Raw genomic sequence first — 10425 nt, 5'->3', positions numbered from 1 at the left:
GAAACTAGATTGGGATCAGCTCACAGTTCATGGTGGCATTTCTCCTGGCTATAGGAGGATACTGGCTGTACCAATCTGGGTATTTGTTTATTGCATCTGGGACACCCTCCTGGACTATAACAACCACTGTATCAGTTACCAAGGTCACGTCCTGCTTCCTACCGATCACACATCATTGTTCTTCATCATGCTGACAAGGCTGAGCGAGCCTTCTATATTAGGCAGGCATGCTACAAGCCATTTGTCCTACAGGAACCTGGTGGAAGCCCTAGTTTCCAGCCTGACAGCTCCCATCCTCTTGGTTATTTTCCCTTTGCAACACAGCCTGACTTTTCTGTAAATTAGCACATTCTTTATAGAAGCCATACTTTTATACCAAGGTTCATTTCAAGTCCTGTGTATTTCTGGCAAAAAAAAATCTCTTCTTTATTATTCTTCCTACCCCATCGAGGACTAGCTGTCTGTCCTATATTAGTGCAGTTCCCAGGGTGGATGTGCATGCTAAGCAAGAGATGGAGCATCTGAGAGTGACCCTCGACAGAACAAAAAGAGTTCATCTGAAGATAACCTGTGCTCTTATAGTCTTTCACAAAAGAGGACTTTCTTCCACATTTAGGTGATCATGCCCTCAATTATTTGTTGCTTCCTGCACAGCCCCAAATTGTCTCTCCTAAGAAGGATGCTTTATATAGACAGCACCACCAGCACATCTTTGCCTAGCATTCCTTATGACTCTAGGGTATAGTGGGCCACAGGAAAGAGACCAGAATGGGAAGAGGGAGGGGCTCAGGGCTTCTGCTCCTATTGTCTTGCTGCCTTCTAGCTTCTGTAACAGAGTTGACCCTCTATAGCAAAAGCCACCCCTCCATCACTCCAGTTCTCTGCCTAGCCAATTTTCCAAGGTCAGTAATGGTAACAGGCTCTACTTTTGCTACTCCAGAACACTTAGGCATCCCTGGATGTTATCTTCGCCCTGGCCATTGAACTCCCTTTGTTAAGTTTTTCAGCGTGCCCTTGATCTTCTACATGAATTCTAATTAATGCAATGCCCATTCAGAGAGAGCCCAGACTTAACTTACCTCTTCAATGACAGAAATGCATTCCCATGGCTTTCCTTCCCATTGTACTATACAGAATGACTGACTACCACAAAAATCACTTATAACCCTAGGTTACAAAAGATAAAAAGGAGCCAGACTCAGTACTTGTGTGTTACTTTTGAAAATCCATGCTTCCAGACATGAACCCTGTTACCAAAGGTGTTCTGAATCTTTTTTTTTTTTTTTTAATGTGTGCTTTGAGCTTGACCCTTCTCCTCACAGGAGTTCCCAATTAACAATGAAGGATTGAGACCATGTTATCTTATTCCCAGCATGGAAGTACACTGGATAGACTATGCCTGACTAAATCACCGGGAAATGACTCTGACCTTACACCTGTAGGATGCCACCTGAAATCTTTCTTTGTGCATCAGCCAGGTTGTCACTAGTGGATGTGACAAGTGTTCTATGAGGATTTCCGCTCCAGTGCCGCCGCTCTCAGGGTAACTTGGAGATACTTGCAGTTCTTCCTTCTTTCTGCTCGACAAGGACAGTGTTCATGCTCTGAACGGGTCAAGCTATTAGTCACCAGATTGCATCAGAGAGAAACTTTAAAACAGGAGCCTGAATAGAGTTCACCATTCTTTGGAGGACTTGGGTGAACTGGGTTTTAATACTTTGGTCTTCCTAGATCATGGTCCTGAAAGAAATTTCCAGACTATTTCTAAGTTATCGTAGCTGGTTATTTTCTCTGCCAGTCTGAAAATCCACACTCGACTCCTTCCTTCTTCATGATTCCCCCCAATGAAAACAGTCATTCTTTCTCTCAGAGTGCATTAAGAGCAGCCTCTTGGGGAAGGATGTTTTTCATCCAAATGTTAAGGTTCCAGGGTCCAGAAGGGCCAGCAAATGCAAACCTGAAATGAATGTCTCTGAAGCAGAAGCCCAGCCCTGGTCCTGTCATACATGCGTAAAACAAATGGCCCAGTGGAAGCATCACGTAAATCACTCAGTAGGGAGTGCCAAAAATTTCACTGCATTCCTTCCCGAATTCAAAACCCAAATAGCCTAGCGCTCTAAACCCTCGCCTAGAAACCGGGGAGGGAAAACGAGCTGTGAAGAACTATGGGGGAAGTGTGAGGGGTAGTGGGACCTGAAGGGACCACCTGCTAATCTACATTCACACAGTATTTTGTATCCAGCTATGAATCAAAATTCTCGAGCTCGGTTTATCGCTTGAAAGGCCCTAAAGTCCTGTTACCATCCTCACTGTTAGTTTCCAGTAATACAGCCAAGACTTGTACGAGCTTTTATGCTTCTTAAAGGATGTTGATCTACCTGGGCTCTATCTGATTTGGGGGATCGGTGTAGATGGGTTTCAGGTGCCAGATATATGGGTGGTATAGTACATTACAGGCTTTGGTTTCTTGAGTCATCGTATGCCGAGAGGGAAGAGAAATGTCATGTCATATATGTCTAAGGAAAGCCACTTCAACACTTTTGTAAGTAAATATGCTCTTTTCCAAAAACATGGTTTTGTTTTGTTTTGTTTTTTTAACTCTTCAAAACAACCTTTATTGGTGTTTACAAGAAATCATTTTTGTTGGAGGGAACAAACAGCCTGCCCTCTCAGGTGTAGGAAGTGAGTTGAGTTAGAGCTGAAACACTCCTAATGATTGGGAAGAAAGATGGGTTTCCTTCCAAGGGTCCAGCTATAACAGCAGCACCATGCAATAGATCACTAGTGTATAGCATCTTATCTTGTACCAAAATGTAAGGTTCAGTTCAATATTTTATGTTTCAGAGTTTTACGACTGTTATGACAAAGTGTCACAAGCTGGTTGGCTTCAGACAGTAGAAATTGATGGTGTCGTGGTTCTGGAAAGGAGAAATATAAAATCAGGATGTCATCAGGGAAGAGAGCGGTATCAACAGAGTGGCAGAAGCAGGAGACGCCAATCTTCATCTCTCTCCAGAAAACAAAAGGTAGCTGTCTGCAAATAAATATGGCCTTGGGAGGGTCCATTAAAGAAAAAAAAAAGGCAACACAAAGTGAGCAAACTCCCAAATAGCCACATACAAAGGATTGCTGGGGAGATGCTAAGATGTCTGGGGGTGGCTAGGAACCAAGAAGGGAGAGGCTATCAGCCACATAGAGGGTGCCACCATGGTCCCCAGTGGTTTGCTTCTGCGGCAGATAACATCAGCGTCTTTTGCCAACGATGTCATAAAAATGCATCCTTGCCACCAACTTCAATGAGAAAGATGCTGATGCATAAGTTCCAGGAAGGCACTGCCAGAGCGATGCCCTGGGATGGGATCTCCACACCTCCTCCCAAATCTGCATGTGTTCTAGATGCTGCAGCTGTAACCAGGTAGCTTGTGCTGTTACTCCAGGGCACAGATTCACAGTTGCTCTACATGTGCCCATGTACCACACTCTGGATTTGTAGCCACACTCTGTGTATCCACTCTTCTAACCCTAGAATTTCTTCTGTAGGCAGTTTGTGGAGTCCTGGTTGCTCGATACACATTGTTTTGCAGCTCTTAGCTTTGAAACTGCCCTATAAGTGCCTGTGCCTTAGACTTCTGAGATGACAGTCAGCTTATTGTGGGATATAAATGTTTATACCCCATAATAGAGATTAAATGTCAACATGAGCTTCAGGGAGAAAATGTCACATTCAAACCATGGCATGAAATGATTTTTTGATAGCCACATAGTTTTTAAAAGAATATCTTTCATTGTCTCAAAATATATAGAATGACCATCTCAGAATTATCATAAATACAAGTATAAGTAATAAAATTTCTAGAGGAAAAGGAGGATGAAAATTCTATTATTAGGTTTTGGCAAGGCTTCTGAGATAGAACACACACACACACACACACACACACACACACACACACACACACACACACTGCCTTATAAAGGAAATTACCAATAGGATTTACCAAAATTATATTTTTTTCCTTTCTAAGAGACATTGTGAAGGATGAACAGACAGCCCATGAAGTGTAAAAAAGTGTTCACAATGGATACACTCAACAAAGGACTCACATTCAGAATATATAAGGAAGCAAAGAACCCAGCTGGGCATGGTGTGGTGCCTGCCGAGAACTCCAGCACTTGGGAGGGTAAGACAGTTCACCCTTAGTTCTATGGTGAGTTTGAGAGCAGCGTGAACTATGTGACACCCTGTCTCAAATACACCACCAAAGGAAAGGAGGGAGGAAGAGAAGGAGAGGGAATCTAATCAAAACAGATGATCAGCTCGAACAGACACCTCAATAGCGAAGGTAAGTGATGGCCTGGAAATACATGAAGCATGTTATTCATCAGCAAAGTGGGAATTAAAACTATAACGATAAGCCAGTGACTATCCATTAGGGTGACCATAATTAAAATGATGGGAATTACAAAATGTTAATGAGGCTGTTAGGCAACAGGAGCCCTGCTGGAAAGGAATATGGCATAATCACTTAGAAGAGAAGCTCTTGGTTTCATAAAAAGTTAAAAACATATGATCCAGACATTCCATTCTAAGTGTTTATACAAGGGAAACAGAAACATATGTTCATGCAATGACTTGTACACAAATATTTATATTAGCTTTGTGCACAATAACAGAACCTGGAAACACTCCATAGCAGTTTTATGCACAATTAGCAAAAATTGGAAGTAGAACAGATGCTCCAACAGGTAATAGATAAATAGTGGAATATTATTAGACAAAAAAAAAAAAAGAAACAAACTTCTAGCATATAGAACAAAATGAACTACCACCAAGATCATTTTGTGTTTCGTCCAAGAAGCCTGAAGTGAAGACTGCGGTCCCATTTCTATAAAACCCCAGTCACTATGATAAGGTTCTAACAGGAAAGCTGTTCTGTGACTCAAAGCAAAGGCGCCAATGGCAATAGAGAGGAGTCAAGAAAATATAAACCCCCGGGGGGTTAAAAATAGTCTTTATTTTGCTGGAGCAGTGATCTCATAGACACATGCAGAGCTGTGCATATTCAGTGAACGCAGCAAATTACTCGCCAGTAATACTTCACTGAAGCTGAGTTTGAAACAAAGTAACCAACTGTTGTGAGTTCACAAAGTAATCTCTGGAATTTGGACCCAAGGTTTTCTAAATAACACAAATTCCCTTCCCCGGGCTCATGTAAGGGGAGATCTATCCCTATCTGTTTTCCTTTCCCTTCTGTGCTGCGTTTCATTTCACCTTCCCTCCCCTCCCCTAACCTCCTCCTTCTCTCCTCCTCCTCTCCCCTCCACTTCTCCCCTTCCCCTTCCCTTCCATATCCCATGCCACCCTCCCCTTCCCTTCCCTCCCTTCCAAGTCCCATGCCACCTGCTGTTCTAAGCTTCAAACAATGGCAGGCAAAAAAGAACTTCTAACTAGTGCATCATCCCCAGGTTTTGCTACAGCAGCAAGCATCTGTATCTGGGCTCTATGTGTCTTTTCTCTCAAAGCAGCCTAAGGTGGCTGATCTTCATTAGCTACTTGACTGGATTTGGAAGCCCACAGAGCAGTGAGGCATACCTCTGGTATGTCTGGGAGGGCATGTCTACAGAGGGGTGACTGAGACCAGAAGACCCCCCCCCCATGTAGGCAGCACTACTTCATGGGCCCACATGGAAGGAGAGGGCAAGGACATCAGCATTCCCCTTCACTCTGCTTTCTTGTAGGTCAACTGCTCTCCTCTGCCTTGAGCTCCTCCACCATGATATACTTCCAATGATCAAGTTAAGTAACCATGCATTGAACCCTCTGAAATGGTGAGCAAAATAAATCTATATTCCTTTGTTTCTGTCAGTTATATTGTCAAAATGAGGCAAAAGTAACTGCCCCAGAGCACTGTATGTAGAAGAGCTTTACTGAGAGCCAGAGAAGGACAAGTATTAATAACCATGTAACTGTTTTGTTCAGTTGTTTTTTTGAAAGGGTGTATTACATAGCCTAGGCTGCTCTCCCATCATCTCCACCTCCATATACTGGGATCATAGGTGTGTATTGCCTTGCTCATTTCCTTAAATGTAATGACTTTTCTCTTGGTGAAGAATCCTGATGCTATAATTTCTTATGATCCTAAAGTCAGTCACAGTAAATTTTCCTGATTCCTCAAAGGTTCTTTCAGCAACCAGAAAATTTTCTATCAACATAATTTATATACCCAGTGGTATTTTGACCAGGGTGTGCTCTAGGGTTTGAGTTCTGCTGCTCTTAAGTCTCATCCATATTGGCTGACTCAGAGAAAGGATACCTCAGTGGGATTAATCTCTGCCTCTCACTGAAGGGTAGTAGGTACTGTTTATAAATTAAAGCACTGGAAAATTTAAATGTTATTGAATATGATTCTAGCATATTTAATTCCTACCAGCTCTCCTGTTTAATAAGTGTAGTGAGAAAGTCTCCAGATAATATTGTCAGGTTTTCTAGAAGCATTACAAATCAGAGGCTGCCTGCATAGCTATATAAAATTAAAAATGCTTTTACTATATATACACACATAAAACTCCATTAGGGAATACTGTGAGATGTTTGCATTATATGGATAATGTGTAATCCAGAAATGCATAGAAGATAACAGAGAAAAATCCTGAATAGAAATGATATAAGCACAGATCAAATTCTTAACCAGGTATACTCTGAGTATACATGGAGTTTATATGATGGTGGATGCCTATAATCCCAACACCCAGGAGGTACAGGCAGAAAGTTCAAGAGTTCAAGGCCAATACTGACCATAAAGTGAGTTTGAGGCCAGCTTGAGCTATGAGACTCTACTTCAGGAGAACAAAACAGAACGTAGAGAATGAGATACAAGATTTAGAATTTAGAGAAGACCATTGATGCAGAAAGAGTTAAGATAGCAAAGCCTTTTACCATAATTCTCAAGAGATTTGATATGGCTTACTTTAAGCTACACAGAAAAAGTAAGCTGGTTGTCTACAAAGCCCTTATTATAATAGGAAAGCCAGCCCTATGGTTTCCATTTCTTAAATGGCAGAGATTTGCTCCCAATATATAAAGAGCAAAGAGAATGATTCACACACCATTTGAGAAGCTTCGTGATAAAGAGGTCGGGAAATAAGAGCAAAAGATACCTTTGGAAGAATGGCGAAGTATTGAATGGGCTCAAGGGATATGACCTAGCAGTCAAGACATGTTGGACTGAAAGATCCTTACAGTTCTTTCACATAGGATTCCTGGTTATGTTTTTAATGGACAGACTAAGGACTTCTATAAGGATGTCTAACAAACTGGTCTATACCAGCTGTTTATGCTAAAGATTCATTTGGAATCTGTATGTGTCTTTACAAGAGCAACCCTGGAGTGGTCATTGAAAATCTTTCCATGTTTCCAAGATTTTGAGTTAACCTCTTCCTGGCTTCACAAGGCAGGAAGGGAACTGTCCCTTCAATTCCACATACCAACATGACCCCTTCACTAACCACACAGGGAGCCTAATTTCTACATTCTCAAGGATCTATGCCTCAGACCAGAGGTAATTTCCTCCCAAGAGAATTACTAGGAAACTCATGACCAGACTGAATTATCTGCCTTCACTTGCCACCAATGGCAAGGACTGGCAGGCCTGCCCTGTGGCTGCCTGGTTTGTGATGGTAGGAAACGCTAGAGAGTTGGAGTGATTTGGTGGTGGTACCCTGCCCAGCTCTGAATTCACACAGAATTTGTCACAGCCAAGAGATGGGGAACAGCAGAAATCCTGGGAGTGGTAAACAGATCTCCCAGCCAGAGAATCATCACTGGGAGTTTTCCTCTGAGTCAGGTTAGATTTTAAAATACATTTTTCTGAGTAAAGGTTAGTTTAAAATTACATTCCTGGAGGGGTGTGCTGTGCTTTTTAAACACTCTTGTAATCTGAAGCTATCTCTTTGGGGTAACAAAACTGAAATCTAAGCTCTTAGCTTCAGATTTTTTAATTTAAACCAACAGCATACTTTTTAAATATCCCCTGTAATTATTGGTCCTATTGAAAAACACATTTCTCACAGGCTCTTTGCACATCATTAACTGTGGAAAAATACAGACTTTTTTTTTAAGTGAGCAAGATTTTTTAAAGGCCTTTGCCCTGACTGGTAACTTACAGAACAAGTGGCTGAGACCTTGTGATTATTTGGACGTTTATGAGTCCAAGTAAAGAATGGAAACATCAGTATTTGTTCTGATTTCTTTCATTTCTGGTGGCACTTCCCATCCTACATTGCAATTTGCAATTCTGTTTCATTCTGATGTTGTCTAAAAGCATATTTACAGTTTTCAGCCAACAAGCATTGAATATATAATGATACATAATTTTTGAACACATGATCAAGTGACTTATCTACCATAAACTAACAAATTAGAATTAAAACACACATCTAGAAAGAGAATTTTCATGCAGCATTTTTTTTTAAATTCTAATGTTCACCTTTAAATTCTTCCTTCCACAATTTTTTCTAGAGCTGACTCAAGTCCATCACTCTGATATCTTCATCATCCTCTAAGTTGGACTTCCTCCACATCCAACTCTTCGCTTCCAGTGACTGCTGCAAACTCTCCTGGGGACAACATGGTTCCTCAAGAGCAAACATACAGCTCAAGATAGCCGGTCCATTCCATGCTACATTTTGAGTTTACTGGGTTCAGATAGGAATGCTCAAAAGTCATGTGTCTTCTCAAGCTGGCCCTTCTTCCATCGAAGGACCAAAGAAGGATCTGCTCTCATTTCCTAGGGGTGTTGTAGTAGGCACTGCTAACTCCTATGTAGCAAGAGACTTCTTCACTGTTCTATCATTATCACCCAAAGGAAGAAGGAAAGTTTGACCACTCTCCCTGACAGTAATTAAAGAGTGACCTACCATGTTTGGAATGTACAATGGCATGAATTGCAAAGAATGTGTCTCTCCTTGCCAGGGGCAACAGAAAGTAGACAACTCATTCTTAATAACTCTGATTGGCTATCTTACTAATAATCATGAGCTCTTTTTGGGGTCTAAGAATCAGGTTTAAAAATTCAACCTGAAGCAGAAATTCTGTTTCAGAAGACAAAGATACAGCTTAAGAGAGACGGGGGCAGGGGGGGCGGAATCTATCAAGTATTTGCCAAACATCTACATATGTTCCCATACAGACATAATCTGGCAAAACTACTTCTTTTGGTAATGTCCATTAGATTATATGACCCTGAATGAACAGCCTAAAAAAAAATTAACTCAATAAGTTGTTTTGAGATTAAATAAGTCCAAGATGTCAGACATATAACATTGTGTCTAGCATACTAAAGCTGTTCACTAGTTTCTCTCCACATGTGGCACTGTAGACATATTTGGTATGCCACTTAGAATTTCATATAAGCTTTTGGGAATATGTTTGACTACTTGTGTTTTCTGAGTGCTTTGAAAGAGTGCACATACCTTATTACATGATAAACAAAAGCATGTCAAATCATGTGACAATCAAGTCAAAGATGTTTCATAGGTCATGAGGCTAATTAAGCCTTCCACACTGCAGCACATTGCCCTCCTTTCCCTGATCACAGAAGCTGGAGCTGAAACCAAGCATGTGGCACACCTGAGCAGTCATTGGTATCAAAAGAAAGTTACTATTTCTATTTCCTTTCTACTAATGGTGTACATAAGAAGACAAAAACATTGGGATGAATCCTGAAAGGGGACAAGCCTCCCCATGAAATTATTGTACCAGCTTTTTTTTTTTTTTTTAAACAATTCTGTGTGTGTGTGCCTCCTGTGCCTTACTCTTTGTGTGTTTGTGTGTCTTGGTACATGTGGAAGCTAGAGGACCACCCTCAGGTGTTATTCCTCAAGTGCCATACACATTGCTTCTTAGAACAGGGTCTCTCACTGGCCTGAGATTCACATGGTAGGCTAGCCTGGCTGGCCAACAAGCCCCAGGGATCCACCTGTCTCCACCTGCCAGTGATGGAATCACAAATGTGTACCACTTGCCTGGCTGTCTCACGTAGGTTCTGAGGGCTGAATGCAAGTCTTTTTCCATGCCAGCTGAGCCATCTTCCCAGCTCCGATGGATGCCCTATTCTGGATAAAGATTCTTCACATTTTCCTCTTCTTATCTCTAAGCATTCTGAAAAAAAAAAAAAATGATAGCATGGCAAAAGGCTATGTTAAGGTTGACGTGGCTCTCTTCCTATTTTTGGTAAGAGTCCCATGTGCAAAGTCCTTCAAAAGAACTACACCTTCCCCAAGAGGAGGAAAGAAAAACAGAAATATTCCTCACTTTTTTTTACAGTGCTCCATCAGCTAAGAATCAATCATCATGGTTGGTACTCTTCATCAAAAAGGGAATTCCTTCCTTAAATATGGCAGCTGTGACACCCATGGTTCTCACAACCA

General features: G+C 41.4%; 1 long non-coding RNA gene across 2 annotated transcripts; it reads left to right on the top strand.

The window, feature by feature from the left end:
- The first annotated feature begins 1098 nt into the window (after positions 1-1098).
- LOC119089217 lies at positions 1099-9100 on the top strand. Of its 2 annotated transcripts, none has more exons than XR_005093087.1 (3): positions 1099-3026; positions 5737-5826; positions 8516-9100. It is a non-coding gene; the product is annotated as an uncharacterized LOC119089217 (long non-coding RNA). The 2 variants fall into 2 exon arrangements; XR_005093086.1 differs by lacking the exon at positions 1099-3026 and adding an exon at positions 5328-5595.
- Positions 9101-10425: the final 1325 nt, after the last annotated feature.

This window comes from Peromyscus leucopus, chromosome 17 (genome assembly GCF_004664715.2).
Source record: "Peromyscus leucopus breed LL Stock chromosome 17, UCI_PerLeu_2.1, whole genome shotgun sequence".
NCBI lineage: Eukaryota > Metazoa > Chordata > Mammalia > Rodentia > Cricetidae > Peromyscus > Peromyscus leucopus.
This window is presented reverse-complemented; position numbering and strand designations above follow the sequence as displayed.